The following is an 18,773-nucleotide window of genomic DNA, read 5'->3' as shown; positions in this document are numbered from 1 at the left end:
TTCGCCCCAGCACTGGCCCCGCCCCCAGGGCGGCCTCCGGCCCCGCCATTGGCGCCGCATGTTCCTGTCCGCCAATGGCAGCAGTATCTCTCAGTGACGTCATCAGTCGCCGGGTAGATCCCGGTCTCGCAGGTTGGGGCGCAGAAGCGAAAGAGACCGAGAGAGCGCGGTGGGGAGAGGGGTCGGCGGAATCCCAGAGAATTCCTCTCGATCCCCCGGCGGCCCTTTGAGAACTACCTGCAACTCCCTGAAACCCCCCTTAAGAAAGCTCTGGGAGTGGAGAACTGGAGGGACACGGAAATTTGAGAGATCCAGGGGTACAAAGGTGAAGGAAAAGGGAGGGTCCGGGGTCTGGGAAGGGCGAAATGCCCGAGAAGGAGGTGCAGGGGGTCCCAGTAGACGTGACGGGGATCCAGAAGGGGGTCCCAGTACCGAATAAGGGGGTGCAGGAGGTGTCCTCATGCCCAGTAATGGGGGTTCAGGGGGTCCCAGGATCAAGGAAAGGGGGTTGAGGGCAATGGGGGGTCCAGAGGGTCCCTGTGCCCAGGAAAGGGGGGGCACGGGTTGAGGAAAATAGAGAGTGGGGGCTGGGAAAGGCAGGAATGGGGGTCCAGGGGGTCCCGAGGACAAGGAAAAGGGGGACTGGGGTCTCCGAGAGGGAGAGGGTCGGGAAAGGGGTGCGGGGGGACATTGGTGCTGGATGAAGGGGTTCAGTTGGGTGCCGGTGCTGGATAAGGGGATACAGGGGGTTCTGGTGCGCGGGAATTGGGGGTTCAGGGGAGTTCCGGTCCTGAATATGGGGGTTCAGGGGGTCCCGGAACTGGGGAAGGTGGTCTCAGTTCCTCCGAAATGAAGATTCAGGGAAGTTCCCGTGCCCAGAAATGGGGTTTTCTAGGAGTTCCCATGCCGGTAACTCGGGGTTCAGGGGGTCCCGGTTCCCAGGAAATGGGGTTTCGGGGGTGGTTTCCGTGTACGAGAATGGGGCTTCAGGGGGTTCCACGTTCCAGGTAAGGGGGTTCAGGGTATTTTTCGACTGGGCAAGGGGGTACAGGGGGTCTCGGTGTCCCGAAATGAACGTTCAAGGGGGTCTCTGTGCCCAGGAAGGGGAGTTCGTCCGGAATTGGAAGTGCAGGGGGGTCCCTGTTCCCAGCAACGGGGGTTCAGGAGGGTCCCGGTGCAGGGGGCGGTCACCGGTCCCCGGGCGGATCCCGAAGCCGCAGCTCGGGAGACGCGAAAGTGATCGGGGAACGTGAGGAGGGGGAGGGGACAGAGGAAACCCTGGGAATTCCTCTGAATCCCCTCCGGGACCTCCCAGGACCCCCCGCAGGACGAGCAGAGGGTGGAGAACTGGGGTGGACGCAGAGACTGGGGGGTCTGGGGGCGTCCAAGAGTCAGGAGCAGAACTGGTAGATTCAGGAAGGTTCCAAGGTTCAAGGAAAGGACTGGGAGAGGCGGGATGGGGGCTCCAGCGGGTCACTGTGCCCAGGAAAGGGGTCCAGGGGTCCTCGGTTTTGAGAAAAGTGGATTTTGAGAGCTGGGAAAGGCAGGAATGGGGGTCCAGGGGGTCCCTGAGTCACGGGAAAGAGGGAGCTGGGGCTGGGAGAGGCGGGCGGATCCCGGGGACACAGGATGGGCGAAGGGAAATCGAGATGGGAGTAAAGGGGAATTCCAGGGAATTCATCTGTTCCCACTGGATCTCCTCTGAGATCCCCTGGGACCCCCCGGGACCCCGGGGGACCCTCTGAAACGCCCTTCCAGGAAGCGCCGGGAATGGAGAACTGGGGAGACGCAGAAATTTTGGAGATCTGGGGGTCCAAAAGCCGAGGAAGAGAGCGCATCTGGGGTCTGGGAAGGGCAGCATGGCCGGGAATGGGAGTGCAGGGGTGTCTCAGAGCACTGACGGGGGTGCGGGGGAATCCCAGTCTCGGATAAGGGGGTGCAGGGGAAAGGAGTACGGGGCTGTCCCCGTGCCAAAAATGGGGGTTCAGGGGTTCCCGTTGTGGTAATTGATAAAAGATTCGTGTTAATCACAAAAGTCTTGGGGTTCGTATAAACCAGAATACTAAGGTCTGAAGTGAAGCATGGACGCTAGATAAAGGAAAATATATGATTAAATCATTCTGTTTTAAATCATCATGTTACGTTATGTTGTGTTGTGTTATGTTTCCCAGATAAGTTATATCTGCTGCCAGCTTGCAAAATCACACTTCCGGATAGTCCTTCCTGCCTTTGTTTGATCACTGCTGCCTATCTCAAGGACCAGACTTCCAGATTTCCCTGGTGGTTGTCTACAAAGACCAGATGTTTATCTGTGAGACTGACTATCGCCCAGAGGCTTTGTGAGTTTGGATACAGATGTTTATTCGACCACCACTGCTTACTTGGCAAAATTATGACAGAAAAAAACCCAAAATTAATGATTATAATGAGAAACCATAGTATAAGAAGAGGCTGCAAACCAAGGTTGGATGGAGTGTGGAGTGGGCGGTGACCCCTCACGTTCCCCAGCGCTGCTTGCTCTTTCTATATCAAATAAAGCAATCTAAATTTTGCTGAATATCGAGACTTTTGTCTCTCATTCATAACAATTGGGAGGTGAGAGGAGTGATGGGATCTGGGGAGATCCAGACCATTGCCAGATCGTGGTCAGCTCATGTTCATCACGTGGTCACTCATGGTCATCTTATGGTCATCTCCCAATCACCATCATCTCATGCTCATGGTCGCCTCATGGCCAGGATCATGTTATGGTCATGGGCATGCCGTGGTCATCTCTTGGTCACAATACCTCATGCCCATGGTCATCTCACAGTCATCATCATGTCATGGTCACAGTCATGGACATTTCTTGATCACCTCATGGCCATGGTTGTGTCATGGTCATCTCATGGTCACTGCATGATCCTGGGCACCACATGGCTGTGTCATCATCATCTCATGGTCACAGTCCTCTCATAGTCATGGCCGTCTCTTGGTCATCTCACAGTCACAGTCATGTCATCATCACAGTCATGGTCATTTATTTCCTGATATCCATCATCTCATCTTCATGGTCAACTCTCAGTAATGGTCACCTCATGGTCATGGTCATCTCATGGTCATGGTCATCTCCTTATCGCCATCATCTCATGGTCATGGTCATCCTGTGGCCACAATTATTTCATAGCAGTGGTCATATTGTGGTCACCTCATGGTCATCTCCTGATCTCCATCATCTCGTTCACAGTCATGGTTGCATCATGGTTATTTCTTGTTCTTGGTCATCTCCTGATCCCCATCATCTCATGTCCATTGTCGTCTCACTGTAATAGTCATCTCAGGATGATGGTTGTGTCATGGTCATCTCATGGTCATGGTCATCTCATGGCCACAGTTCTGTCATGGTCATCTCATATCAGGGGTCGAGGGTGGTCCCCAACAATCCTTTTTAGGCTTTGCGGATATCAGGGCAGAAGTGGCAAAAATTAAAGAAGAACGGAACAACAACCACAACTCAGAAATATAAAAAAATTTATTAATAATGAAAGTAAATGTGGGATGAGGCCCAAAAATCCAAATACAACAACTGAGAGGACAAGGTCACTTTAGGAGCCTGGGGTTGAAGACAAAGATACAGGGAGGTCCAAGGTGTAAATATGGGGTAAGGGAGGGGGTAGAGTTGAGCTTAGGGTCCAATGGGGAAAGGGGAAAGTGGGGCAGAGGTGGAGTAAGGGCAGGTAGGATCCAATGGGGTAGGTTGGGTGGAACATTGCATCAGCTGAGGGCCAATGGGGATACAAGGAAGGGAGAACAGTCTGGAACTGGGAGAGGTGATAATTAACTGGGAAATGAGGGTTAGGAATATGCATGAGGTATTAACATAGGCAATCCCATAACTCTTCATAACATTCTTCTGAGGTCACCACAACTTAAACAAATGCCTCCCAAAGTTTAGGGTTGGGATATAATTTTTCTTTGGTGATGGTTGCCTGTCCTGGGATACTGGTCAGGCTGACTCCCACATCTCCCCCTTTCTGTTTAACTGTAAAAATAGAACTGAAAGATTTTTGTAAAACTCTGTAAAAACATCCTAACAGACAAGGAACAACTCACAGTATAATGACAACAATTATGAAGATAAGTAACCCCGTATTCATTATAGACAACACCTACCCCTTGATTTCCCAACTTTTAAAGAGTCCATCAAACCAGTCTTTGTCATCATAAATTCTTAACTTTTTGACTCCCATCTTTGAGGACTTGAATACTTTTGTGTATAGACTCACTATGGTCTGAAAGGTTCATGCAGCACATGCCTTCGAGGTCTTGGCATCCGTGTGCCAACAGCAAGAAATCTATGGCAGCTCTGTTTTGTAACGTTGTGTGTCTTAGGCTGTCAACATCTGTTAAAAGGTCATTTAGAGATAGAAGTAGCATTGGTTTATTTACATAACCAACATCCTAATTTTCCTAATTGCGTTATTGCTTGTGCAGCACCTACCCACGGTACAAAAGCAGAGGCAACAATCCTCTGTCCTCTATTCCAAAATTCTATTTCACTGGTACAGTCGAATTGGAATTGATGTGCAAAGCGGTTTATTTCCCTATTTTTGTCATTGCCAATTAGTGTTGTGACATTGGGAGTTAGTAAAGCAAGCCTACCAAGGCTACATGGGCTGCCTTTAATACGAGATGGAATGGCAGGCCATGCTCTGTCCCCACAAATAAGAAACGTGCCTGCTGGTAATTGCAAAGGGCATCGATTTAGATGGATGTCATGAGGTATAATTGCACCATAGGCTCTCATTTTTATACCTTGGATGGTGGGGAGAAACATCCCACAGTGCTGGTTCATCTGGTTTTACAATTTGGGGCTTAGCACCATTAGATGTTACCAATTGAACTCTTTTTATATAATGAAAGGTAAAGCAGTAATCCATTCGAGCTGAGCCAAACAGTTCCAATTCTTGAGCCTCTAATGGTGCATGTGGAAGGCTGCGAGGCCACGAATCTCAAAAATCTACAGGATTGTATTTCAGCTTACCAATGGGACTGTTCCTTTGCATATTACAGATGGCCTTTTTATTTACTGGCCACTCATCTATTGCCAGACCTACCAGCCATGTTGAAGAGGGGTTATTTGGGGTGGGAACAGATAATCATAAAGTCTCCTGGTGTGTTATGTTAGCTAAAGACTTGCTGTTAGGAGTTGTGAGTACTGGAATTTTCTGGTGGGCAGTCCTTTAATGGCTGTAGGTAAGGTTTGATGGTTTTGGCTGGTACCACCGAGGTCCTCTATCTGTGGAGACACAACTGCATTCCTGTCCCAATTATTAATTGAAATGGTCCTAAAATTTGATTTGTTTCAGGCTCTTTTACTAACACTGGTGGTCATCAGCATCATCAGCTTGTGGATTTCTGTTACAGCACGAGGCCGGCTCATGCTCCAGTGCAAGTTTTTTTGATGGCAGCCTGGGGAAATTGCCTTTAAAAGAAAATTGTTTAGCCGGGGGTTCGTTTTGACCAGGAACTGCGTATCTCCCTTTTCTCTGTGGACAGTCTTTTCAGAAATGCAAAGCATGTGGGTTGGTACTGTGATTGTGGGCTTTAAAAGGAAACTGCACAGCCACCAGGGCTTTTGCAACTCCTTGCCCCATGACCGGGGCCTGTACCACTGCCACATTCATCCCGAGACGTTTGCATGCCTCGATCATCTGGAGGATCATCAGTGGTGTTTCTCGTGGCAGGGCGTGCAACACCTTTGGACACTCAGAGTTACCATGAGCTACTGCCAATGTCTCTAACAGTTTGTTGCTGGTCCTATCATCAGGGATTTGTTTTTCCAATGCTTGTTTTAACTGGTCTATAAATTCCATGTATGTCTCTCCTGGCTCTTGCCTAATATTAGTATACTCTGAGTTAGGATTGCTGCCATCTGCTACATAGACCAATGCTTTTAACAAAAATTTTTAACTTCATTGAATACTTGCCTGGGGACTGCTGCTGCTTGCTCCTCAGGTTGGCTAAATTGTCCTTCCCCGGTTAGGTGGCCCATCATTTATGTTGTGTCATTCAAACATAACTGAAATTTAACCCAAACTTTACTGAAACAAGCCCACATTGGCTGCCTGTCACTGCAGTGTCACTGTTGATGTGTCCCTTGACCCAGTCAGCTCTCTGATCATGTGGTGTCCACGCATCTCCCCAGCCCATCACTGCCTCACACACGAGGTGACCACCACCCCACTCTCTGGCCATCTGACCCGCAGCTGAGCCCTTCCCAGAGTGCCTCTTGGTGGATGAAAGTGAACATAGTGAACAGGATTTAACAAAAATAGAAGAGGCCCTTATTCTCTAAGGCATTCCTTATTTCCTACAGTTATGGTCATCACCATTACCTCATGGTCATGGTCACCTAATGGTCACCTCACAGTCACCTCATGGTCACAATCATCTCACAGCCATGGCTGTGTCATGATCATCTCATGGTCTTGATCAGCACATAGCAATGGTGTGTTGGGGTCATCTCATGGTCACCTCTAGGTCAAGATCCTGTTATGGTCATCTCACAGCCTTCAGTATTTCATGGCCATAGTGGTGTCAAGGTCATCTTGTGGTCATCTCATGGTCACAGCCATCTCATGGTCATGGTCATTTCCTGATCACCATCATCTTATGCTTGTGGTCATCTCACTGTAATGGTCATCTCATGATCATGTCATGGTCACCTCATGGTCATCTCATGGCCACGACCACATCAGGGTCACCTCAAAGCCATGGTTTTGCCATGGCCAACCCATGGTCATCTCTTGGTCCAAATCATGTCATGGTCAGGGTTGTGGTTGTGTCATGGTCACTCTCATCTTACGGCCATCTCATGCCCATGTCATGGCCAGGGAACTTCTCCAAGATCCTGAGCCCCAATTTTGGGACGCTCAAGGACCTTTGGGCACAATGAGGCCTGGCCTGACCCCTCCCCCCATCCCACTGCCCCTCCAGGAGCCCAACGTGGCCAAACCTTCCTGGGGACACCTCGGACATGGGACACAGAGTGGGAAATGAATCCTGAGGGATGGAGCTGGGTGTGGTCGGCAAGTCCCAATTCTAGTCCTGCTGACCCCATCCTGCTCCTGCTGTCCCCATTCCACTCCTGGTGTCCCCATTCCCATTCCTGCTGTTCCCATCTCTGCCCCTGCTGTCCTTATCCCACTCTGCGGTCCCCGACCCTGCCCCTAGTGTCCCCATCCTTATCCCCAGTGTCCCCATTCCTGGCTCCCAGAGAGGAACTGCCAGGCACTGGAGGAAGGAACCTGGATTTATTGCCCCAAGCAGGATTTATTGCCTCAAAGCAGGATAATTTCACACCAGAACTGAAGTATTGTGAATATTTGTGGTTCTTGGATTTAAAATACTGGAAAATCAGAAATGGATCCATTAGCAAAAGCTGTGAGTGTCTGGGAGCAGCAGGATGAGCTGTGCTGGCAGCTCTTGGTTTCCTGGGAAGAGGGAAGGGGCCAGATCCAGCTCCATGAATCACTCAGGCGGTGATTCCTGCTGGGATGAGAAAATCTTCCAGGTCACTGCTGGCTCTGCAGGAAAATCCAATGCAAACAGTCAAGTCAGGTGCCTGAAGGATTTTCTGACCTGTGCCACAACAGGTCCCTTCTGTGAGGTCAGTGTCCCGTGAGGAGGGAACATCTCCTGGAAATGTCACGGAATGTCAGTGGAGAATGGAGGCACTGGCAGCTCGTGGCAGCCCTGGCAGGGACTGTCACTGATCTGTGTCCTCGGGGTGACCCTGACAGGGGCCTCTGAGCTGGGACAGCAGCGCAGGACCCTGGGCTGGGAAGGTCAGCCCCAGCTCAGGGCCAGCGCTGGGAGCAGGGCAGGACAGGGCAGGGCCATCCCTGGGGCCAGGGGAGCTGCGGGAGCTGTGTCCCAGTGCCAGCCCGGTCTGGAGCCACAGCCCTGCTGGGCACAGAGCCCCTGGGAGCCGATGGCTGGGCCAGCTCAGCACAGCGGGGTTGGGCTGATCCAGCAGGACACGGTGGCCGTGGCTGTGCCAGGGGCTCTGCCCGGGGATCTTCCCCTGGGGGCCTGGAGCAGTTTGGGGCTGCAGGGACAGGAATGGGCTGGAGCCGGGCACTGCCACCACCCCAGCACTGCCACAAGGCCAGCCCCGGTGTCCCAGTGCCACCATTGCCCGGTGCTCCCCAGGGCACCTGCAGGGACTGGAGATCCCGGTCCCCCAGCTGCTGCCATGGCCCCTGACCCCGCTGTGCTCCCCCTGCCCCTTCTCCCTGATCCCGGGGTGCTGCTGCCCCAGGAAGAGGGGTCAGTGCACCCCAATGAGCCCAGGGGCTGCAGTGGGAACAGGGACAATCCTGCTCTGACACTCCAGGTTTGGGGCCGGGCTCAGCTCCGGGGTGTCCTGCAAGGAACGCTCTGGGAGGGGAGGGGTACCGGGAGATGGGGGGTGTGGGGCTGGGGGCTGTTGGAGGATGGATTGTGTTGGAGTGGGGGTGTCCCCACAGGGTCCCCAGCTGCCTTTGGATCCCTGCCTGCCCCCCTCGGTCCCCCGGGTGCCCGGTCCCCTCCAGGGGCAGCTGCCCCGTGCAGGAAGCTGCAGGGATGCGGGGAGCGGGGCTGGATCCGTGCCACAGGCGGGATGGACTCTGTGCCAGGGCTGGGCTTGTGGCCAGGGCTGGGGGCTGTGCCAAGCCGGGCTTTGGCCTGGGGGCTGTCAGGGAGGGCGCAGGGAGGAGTCCCGGCAGGGATAAAGGTGCTCCTGCCCTGCTGCAGCCTCAGCCAGCGCTGCCCAGTGCGAGAGGAAGATGAAGGTGGCTGTGCTCAGCGTGGCCCTGCTCTTCTCCATCCTGCTGTGCCCCCGGGCAGACGCTTGGCCTGGCAGACGATGCTCTCTGTATCTCGGACGGAGTTTGATTTGTCAGCACGACCCCGGCTCCGGTGCAGGATTCCCTCCTCTTGGTGAGCAGGAGATCCTTTGGGTTTGGATCTCTGGGATTTTCCTCCTTGGTTCGGGGTCAGCGGTGGGCTGGGGGATTTGGGGACCCCCTTGTCTCCCTCCTGCCCCATAAGGCCCAGTCCTGAGCTCCCCTTGCCACGGCCCCCCGGGACGTGGACACAGGGGGTGGTTCCATCATCGTGGTGAGTTCTGGAAATGGAAGGGCACTCACTGGGGAAACTGGGAACCAGTTTGTGCACCCTAATCCTTAGTGGGTTGGGGACACCTCACTGGGATTGGGGACATCTCACTGGGTTCTGGGGACACCTCAGTGTGTGAACTGGGAACCAGTTTGTGCACACCATCCCTTACTGGGGCTGGGCACACCCCACTGATGTGTCCCTGTCTCTCCGCAGGGGGAAGCCACAGCCAGGAGGAGCAAGGTGAGTACTGGGAATTCTGGGCCCAGACCTCCTCCCTCAGGGCTCCCTCCATTGCACCCCAGTGCTCCCCAGTAAATCCCAGTGCTTCCCTGAGAGGCACCCCATTGTATTCCCACCCACCCCAGTGCACCCCAGTTGTTCCCAGAGAGGTCCCCACTGCAATCCGAGTTATCCCAGTTACCCCAGTAACCCCACAGTGCCTCATTCCCCGTCCATTTCCCACCCTCTTTCCCCCTTGCCCTTTCCAATTCCCATGTATGGGATATCCCCAAATCCCCTTCTCGTCCCCTCACTCCCAATGCCCCGCCCAAATCCCTCAGGTTTTGTTCCTGTCCCATTTTCTCCTGCCACTCCCCCCCCCCCATGCTTGAGGCTCCGTGTCCCTCTCATTGGAATTCCTTCTTCTTTCTTCTTCCTCTTCCTCCTCCTTCCCCCCACACCCCCCAACAGCTCTGGCCTTTCTCCACCCCTGTCCCAATCCCGTGGGGTCCCCAGTTCCCCCATTTCACCATCACTGAGGGCCCCATTTCACCCCAACCCTCCCATCCCTGACTGGGACTGGGGACATCTCACTGGGTTCTGGGAACAGGTCACTGGAATTGCAGACACCGCATTGGGACTGGGGACACCTGACTGAGACTGGAGACACCTCACGGGCACTGAGGACACCTCACTGAGTTCTGGGGACACCTCACTGTGATTGAGGACACTTCAATGGGTTCTGGGGACACAGCACTGGGACTGGGGACACCTCACTGTGGGAACGGGGAACCAGTTTGTGCACACCATCCCTTACTGGGGCTGGGCACACCCCGCTGATGTGTCCCTGTCTTTCCGCAGGGGGAAGCCACAGCCAGGAAGAGCAAGGTGAGTACTGGGAATTCTGGGCCCAGACCTCCTCCCTCAGGGCTCCCTCCATTGCCCCCCAGTGCTCCCCAGTAAATCCCAGTGCTTCCCAGAGAGGCACCCCATTGTATTCCCACCCACCCCAGTGCATTCCAGTTGTTCCCAGAGAGGGAACCATTGCAATCCGAGTTATCCCAGATACCCCAGTAACCCCACAGTGCCTCATTCCCCGTCCATTTCCCACCCTCTTTCCCCCTTGCCCTTTCCCATTCCCACGTATGGGATGTCCCCAAATCACTTTCTCATCCCTTCTCTCCCAATGCCCCGCCCAAATCCCTCAGGTTTTGTTCCCTGTCCCATTTTCTCCTGCCACTCCCCCACCCCATGTTTCAGGCTGTGTCCCTCCCATTTAAATTCCTTCTTCTTTCTTCTTCCTCCTCCTCCTCCTTCTCCCCCACCCCCCAACACCTCCAGCCCCAGCCCAGCCTCTGTCCCAATCCCATGGGGTTCCCAATTCCCCCATTTCACCATCACTGTGGGCCCCCCTTCACCCCGACCCTCCCATCCCTAACTGGGACTGGGGACATCTCACTGGGTTCTGGGAACAGGTCACTGGGGTGGGGACACCTCACTGGGACTGGGAACACCTCACTGGGACTGGGAACACCTCAATGGGACTGGGAACACCTCACTGGGACTGGGGACAACTCACTGGGACTGGGAACACCTCACTGGGACTGGGGCCACCTCACTGGGATTGGGGACACCTCGCTGGGTTTGGGGACAGCTCACTGTCATTGGGGACACGTCACTGGCTCAGGTGACACCCCAATGACGTCCCTTGGGCTCTCTGCAGGGAACAGTGAGAGCCTTTCCAGTGAAGAGGTCTGAGGTGAGGACCCGGAGCTCTGTGGGGCCCAGACCCTCCCCTGGCACGGCCACGGCCCTTGGGGTCACCCCAGGGTGCCCCAGTGCCTCCCAGTGTCCCCCAGCACCGCCCTAACCCCACCTTTGTCCCCAGCCCGTGGTGGCTGCCCCTCGGGATGCTGTGGTGAGCAATCTCAGGGGGTCTGCAGCCCCCCAAAGGCTCCTGGGGGGCTTTGGGGGGACCCTGCAGCCCCATGGGGTGGGCAGAGCCCGGGGCCCGCAGAGGGACACCGAGGGGGCTGTCCCTGCTCCGTGTGCGGGGGACAATGGCCAGAGCTGTCCCCAGGGCTGTCTTTGTGCCTGGGGGGCTCTGGGGGGCCGGGAGGGGCTCGGGGAGGGTTTGGGGCATCCCGGGGGGAGATCTGGGGCTCACCTGGATCTGAGGAGCCGAGTCCTGTCCCAGGTGAGCCAGGCCCCAATTCCCTGCTCCTGCCGGGGAGGGGAGGGGACAAGGCCGCTCTGCTGTCCCCGGGGGCACGGGGGGGTCACGCTTTGGCCTCTGGCTTTTAGGATGGAGCCGATGGTGACCCCGAGTGCTGCCCCCTCCAGTGGCACGAGGAGATCCCATCCCTGGAGGAACCCTGAGCCCTGGGAGCCCCGGGAATGTCCCTGCAATGATCAATAAACCCTGAGCAGAGTGAGGGGTCCAGGCTTGGGTTCATTTGTGCCACAGCTCCCCGGGGAGAGATTCCCTTGGCATGGGGTCAGGAACTGCAGGAATGGCTCTGGGAGCTTCCATGGGGTCAGGAATGTTCCAGTTGCTTCCATGGGGTCAGGAACTGCTCCAGGAACGCCCAGGGGGTCAAAAATGTTCTAGGAGCTCCCCTGAGATCAGGAATGTGCCAGATTCTTCCATGGAGTCAGGGACTGCAGGAACAGCTCTGGGAGCATCCACGAGGTCAGGAATCTTCCAGGACCTTCCATGGAATCAGGCATGTTCCAGACCCTTCCATGGGGTCAGGAATCATTCCAGGAAATCCCATGTGGTCAGGAATGTTCCAGTTGCTTCCATGGGGTCAGGAATGTTCCAGATCTGTTGGTCACAGAAACCTGGGAGTTTTGGACTTTCTGTGCTTTCTGGCACTGACCCCAGGAGAACCCTGCTTTTGACTGGAGGCCTTGGAGAAGGCTTCCAAATTTGAGTGATGGAGTTAAGGTCACAGGTGTGCAATTGGAATAGAAGTGTGTGATTTCACATGGTGAAGGGTTTGGAATGTGAAGGTTTTAAAATATAGTAATAGATATGAGACAAGATGGAGGATTTGGGGTGTCATCTCCTTTCTGTCTTCCTTCTTCTTCATGGTTTCAGGTAGTCGTTTCTGGCTGGACAGTTAGTGCTGCACTCTGAGTCAGAGGAGGTTGGTTGTTGAGTCAAAAGTATAAATAATACAGGTGTTAGTTCTTAATTGAACTGTTTAGTTTTAAAAGACCTTGTACCTAGCTCAACTCGCCTCCATTTTGCTCACTTTTAGCTGTTAGCGAGAAGTGTTGCCGAACTCTCTGTACTTTAGATAAGATTTTTTTAAACAACCAAACCCAAACACGAGGAAATTCACCTCCTTCGTGGTTTTAATCCTGACTTTGAGTAAAAACAAAAGAAAATGAAGACAAACCACTAATTAGGTGGTGCAGTTACCCAATTACAAGTGACTCCATCACTTCCCTGGGCAGCCCATTCCAATGCCCAATCACCTTTTCTGTGAATAAATTTTTTCTCATGTTCAGGATAAACCTTCCTTTGGTGCAGTTAAGACTGTGTCTTCCTGTCCTGTCCCTGTTCCCTACGAGAAGAGCTCGACCCCCACCAGGCTGCACCCTCCTGTCAGGGAGTTGTAGAGAGTGACGAGGTCTCCCCTGAGCCTCCTCTTCCCCAGGATAAACATTCCCAGCTCCCTCAGCTGCTCCTCACAGGACTTGTGTTCCACAGCTTCTCCCCTGTTGTTCCACAGCCACTGCTCCTGTTCCAGTGCAGCTGCAACCCCTCCAGTGGTGCTGCTCCCACTCCAGTGCTGCTCGTCTGTGACAATGAGGGGAGAAGTGGAACTGTGGGGCCATTGTGACACTGAGGGCACACATGACACTTTGGGGCCATTGTGACACTGAGGGAAAACGTGGAACCATGAATGCCATTGTGACACTGAGGGGTCACATGGAACCGTGGGGACACTGTGATTCTGAGGGGACTCAGGGAACCCTGGGGCCATTGTGACATTGAGGAGACACATGGAACTATGGGGACATTGTGACATTGGGTGGACACAGAGAACTCTGGGGCCATTGTGACACAGAGGGGACAAATGGAACTGTGGGGTCACTGTGACACCTCAGGGCCTCCTGGAACCGTGGGGCCATTGTGACACTCAGGAGACACATGGAACCGTGGGGCCATTGTGATATTGAGGGCACACATGGAACCCTGGGCCAAAGTGACACTGAGGGGACACATGAAAGCCTGGGGACATTGTGTCACTGAGGAGAAGTGTGGAACCCTGAGGTCATTGTGACATGAGGGGACACATGGAACCATTTGGTCATTGTGATACAGGAGGGGCTCTTGGAACTGTGGGACCATGGTGACACTGAGGGGACACATGGAACTGTGGAGCCATTGTGACACTGGTGGACACATGAACACCTGCAGCCATTGTGTCACTGAGGGGAAACATGGAATCCTGAGGCCAGTGTCAGACTGAGAAAACAAATGGAACCCTGAGACCATTGTGACAGGAAGGGACACATGGAACCATTGGGCCATTGTGACATGGCAGGGTCTCTTTGAACCGTGGGACCATGGTGATACTGAGCGGATACATGGAACCCTGGGCCATTGTGACACTAATGGGACACGTGGAACTTTGGGGATATTGTAACTTTGAGGGGACACATGGAACTGTGGAGCCCTTGTGACGCTGAGGGGAGACATGGAACCATGGGGCCATTATGATATACAGGGTACACATGGAACTGTGAGATATTGTGATACCTCAGGGCCTTTTGGAAGTGTGGGACCATTGTGCCATTGAGGAGACACATGGGACAATGAGGCAATTGTGACATTGAGGGGACTTATGGATCCCTGAGGCCACTGTGACACTTAAGGGACACATGAACACCTGCAGCCATTGTGTCACTGAGGGGAAACATGGAATCCTGAGGCCAGTGTCATACTGAGGAGACAAATGGAACCCTGAGGCCATTGTGGCATGAGGGGTCACATGGAACCATTGGGCCATTGTGACATGGCAGGGTCTCTTGGAACTTTGGGACCATGGTGATACCGAAGGGACACATGGAACCCTGGGCCATTGTGACACTAATGGGACACGTGGAACTTTGGGGATATCGTAACTTTGAGGGGACACATGGAACTCTGGGGCCCTTGTGATACTGAGGGGACACATGGAACTGTGGGACCATTGTGCCACTGAGGGGACAAATGGAACCCTGGGGCCATTGTGACACTCAGGAGACACATGGAACTGTGTGGACACTGTGACACTCCAGTGTCTTGTGGAATCCAGAGGCCCCTGTGATTCTGCAGGGCCTCATGGAACCAAGGATCCATTGTGATCCCACAAGGCCTTGTCGTTCTCCACGACTTCATGGAACTCAGGGGACACTGTGACACTGTGGGGTCTCTTGAATCCAAGAATCCACTGTGACACTTTTGAGATTTGGGGAAAGAAAGTGACTCTGTGACACTGTGGGGTCTTGTGGAACCCAGAGGCCCTTATATTTCTGTGGGGCCTCATGGGACCAAGAATCCTTTGTGATATTTTGGGGCTTAAGGGAAAGAAGGGGATCCTGTGACACTGTGGGGTCTCATGGAATCCAGAGGCCCCTATGGTTCTGCAGGGATTTTTGGAACCAAGGGGCCATTGTGATGCCTCAGAGCCTTATGGTGTCCAGAGATCATTGTGACATTGTGGGGTCTCCTGGAATGAAGGATCCATTTTGACTTTACAGGGCCTCATGGAGCCAAGGGTGACAACATGAGACCTCACAACAGAAAGGGGGGACCCTCTGTGCTGGTTTTGCACGTTTGACATTTGGTGAGGAGGGAAGAAGCCACCCCCAGAAATTATTTTTTTTTTTTTTGGACAGGAGCTGCTAAGAGCTTCCTCTATGTCTGACAAAATCTAATCAGTGATTAGTTTTGAGAACTGACAACCTGTTAAACCACTGAAAAAGCTGTGCAGCCAGAGCAGCCACACTGTCCTGGCTGGGCCCCTTGAAAATCCTGGCACAGCCCCCCAGAATTCTCCACTGTAAACAGCTCTGGCCACCACCAGCAGGGATCATATGATTATCTGCAGGCCTTGGAACAAGATATTATCTCTTTCACTGTACAGATGAGACTTGCAGACCTTCAATTCTCTCTTGAGTGAGAGAACAGGACAGAGTGAAGACACGTAGAGGAACAACATGTGGACCCCAAGGTTAGAGAAGTAGAATTCAGGTCCCAGATGGGAGGGATTGAGGAGATGCCTCACTCTTGGGCTGAAACCCTCTTGTAAGTCTATGGGAAAGATAAAGTTGATATGTCAGACTCTATTTCCCTGTAACTTGTTGAAAAGCACGTGGAGGATGAAGTGTTCAAATTGTAGGCATGAGCAAAAGCATCCATGCTGAACAAGCAGATATTGAAGTGGCTTGAACAGAGAGAGATGAGAGTGATGAAGACCCTTTACCCCAGGGAAGAAGAAGAGAACCTCTGTTCCCAGGGATGAAGATGATCTCAGAGACAGATGAAGAGAACCTTTGCTTCTGAACAGTTCATCCTTAAAAGTGTACCCCATTACCCAAAGATTGAGCCCTCAAAAACAATTGTGGGGAAAACTGTAGGTTGAGGGAAGGGACTTACACAGTGATGAGATTTCCATTCTCCTGGGCAGCTGATTCACTGTGACTTTGAAGCCACAAGAGAATTGTCTCTTGTGGAGAAGTCTCCATAGCACGAAAAGAAAGACTCCTCTCCCTAAGTGAACTGGAAAAAGACTATTCTAGAGATGGTAAACTGGCTGAATTGTTCCTGCACATTGTCGGTGGGAAAGAAAAGAGGGTGTGGAGGGAGGAGAAGTGTTGTGAAGGTTTTATTCTGATTCTTATAATTCTTTTAGTTCTGTTAATAAAGTTCTTTCTTTATACCCTTTAAGGTTGGAGCCGGCTTTGCCTTCCTCCTAATCCTGTCTCACAGCAGGAAATGAGTAAATAATTCTAGTGGAAGATTTGGCCAGCACTAAACCTGTAGTAGCCAACAGCTGGCCTGGAGGCCTTACAGTTATAACTAATCCCAATTGTAATTTTATAATGTAAATAATTCTGTAACTACCGTAATGATATAACTTGAGCAGTCTGGGCTGTTGGGGAGCAGGTCTAGGCCATCTGGGACAAGGGCAGCCATTGGCCAGTTAGCCAGATGGCAACTAATTTAGCCAAGCAGAGCTAACCATGCAGACTTCAAAGGCTATATAGGGAGAACAGCCCTCAATAAAAGTTGTTTTTTGTTGCATGAACACGGAGTTTTTTGTCATCACTTCTGTCTCAACTGCAATGAGTGGTGACCCCGATGTGATAGGCAATAGCCCGGCTGTGGGGATAGTGGTGGAGTTGGAACCCCAGTGGGGGAAGGTGACTGGGAAGAGCTGCCAGCAGTCGAGAGCTGTGGAGGTCCAGACCTTGTAAATAGAAGAACCTGCTGGGGACCCTTGTAAATAGAAGATTCTTACAAAAAGAAGAAGCAGATGGAGATACAGGAATGTGATTTTCCAGAGAAGAAAGAGAAGGGGCTCAGAGCCATGGACTGGACACAGCTGCAAGAGCTGCAGCAGAGACGCCATGGGCAATGCCCACTGGGGAAGTGGCTGGTCAAAATTGGATGTTTCTGCCACTCCTTCCCAGTCAGGCTCACCTCAGCCTCCAGCAGAGTCAATTCCTGAGATCCTCCCATCACCCTGGCAATGGACTCAGCATCTGTCCCCACATGTCCCAATGGCATTAGGGTACATTGTGAACCAAGATCAACTAACACTCTATATTTCTGTGGCTCTGATGTGCCAGGCCATCAGATCCACACCATCCAAAAACCCCAATTTTCCTGTGCCTCTCCCTAGCTAGAAGCAGGGCCCCTCTAGCCCTGGTTATTATTTCTTTCCTGGGGATACATGCTGGAGGTTCCTTCAAGGGGATCTGACAGATCATCCTCCCTTCTGTAATACCCAACACCTCAGTCATGGGAGGCTGAGGCTACCTTCACTCTATCAGAGCTCCCTTGGTTTGTGTTTCCCTCCCTGAGCTGACACACCCGTGCTGCCAGGACAGAAGTGGGTTTCCCATCTCACCTTCTCACGTCTTCCCCATGGCCACCCAGAAAGAACCACAGGTCAGCTCATGAGTTGTACCCTCTCTGTCTAGCTGGGGGACATTGAGCTCTGACTTTGGGGCCTGTGACTCGCACTGGTGCTGCACTGATCTTCCTCATCTCCTCCCTTATCTCCTCTCTAAAATCCTCTTTGAGTTCCTTAATCACAGCAGAGACACGAGCCTGCATCAGGCCATTGATCCTACTCTCCTAATTTCTAAACTCGTTGGCAACAGAACCCACTGTCTCTCGGTTATTAGCAGCATTAATTGTTGCAATGAAGGTGGTGTATTGAGATGGCCCCGGGTCTGCCAGATTCCACAACATCTGCCCTGTGCACCTGACCTTGTCAGGGTCATTGTCATGCTGTCCATCCCTCCCAAAGAGCACCTCCAGCACTGCCACTTCTCTCAGCTGTTGGATCCTTTCCTCAGGGGTCTTCCAGCACATTCCATGGTGGTGCTCCTGCATTTTCTGTGGAGAAACCTCTCTCTTACACTCATTAAAAGTCGCTCCCAGAGGGAAAGGGGCCCTGGCTCCCTTACAAATACCTGGTCCACACCTGAGTCCTGGGTCAAGGATCCCAAATTCCTTGCCTGGGTACCATCCAGTCACACACCTGTTCCCATAATGTCCCAGATCCGCAGTAACCAGGTTGTAAAAGTCTCACGGCACTGTCACACAAGGTCTTTTCACAGATTACGGAGACTATCATACGACACGGACTCGTTGATGATCTCAGCCTCTGGCTCCCCTGCTGGTTGTGAGGACCCTCCTTTCTTATATTTATTGACTAGGTGCTTTGTTTTCATCTTAGATTTCTTAGTTTCCACAGGGGCAACTGCTGCTGTCTGTGAGTGTCCTTGCAGTTCAGCTGGAACCGGGACAGATGTAATGTCTGTGGGTTCCACTGCTGCACCATCAGACTCTCCCTCTTTAAGGCAGGGGGAGTTTCTCACCAGCTGGGGAAAGGTACTCCTTCAGCATCTGGCTCATCTCACACATCTCCTTCACTAAAACACCCACCCAATCCGGGTGTTTCATTTCTGAAGTGGGCTGTGGGGCCCACATTCCAGTACGAGGTACAGCAGTAACAGCTCGGTATACACAACCCTCTGACACTCTTTTGCCAATACTCCTGCTCTGGCTTTCTTTTTTCCTCTCGTTCCATTCTCGAATAACTCCTACTAGTTATGATCATAAATTTCGATTTCTCCTTGTGCTGATAGGGTATTAAGTACCTTAATAGTTT

General features: G+C 52.7%; 1 protein-coding gene and 1 long non-coding RNA gene across 2 annotated transcripts in view; one reads left to right on the top strand and one right to left on the bottom strand.

Moving 5' to 3' along the window:
* Positions 1–18,773, bottom strand: part of LOC148218001 (uncharacterized) — a 477,621-nt gene that overhangs the window by 192,866 nt on the left and 265,982 nt on the right. The gene's annotated exons all lie outside the window — the stretch shown is intronic.
* LOC148218005 (uncharacterized) lies at positions 153–2,557 on the top strand. Its single transcript, XR_015800607.1, has 2 exons — positions 153–325; positions 2,172–2,557. It is a non-coding gene; the product is annotated as an uncharacterized LOC148218005 (long non-coding RNA).

This window comes from Sturnus vulgaris, unplaced genomic scaffold, assembly GCF_052056855.1.
Source record: "Sturnus vulgaris isolate bStuVul1 unplaced genomic scaffold, bStuVul1.hap1 Scaffold_195, whole genome shotgun sequence".
Taxonomy (NCBI): domain Eukaryota; kingdom Metazoa; phylum Chordata; class Aves; order Passeriformes; family Sturnidae; genus Sturnus; species Sturnus vulgaris.
This window is presented reverse-complemented; position numbering and strand designations above follow the sequence as displayed.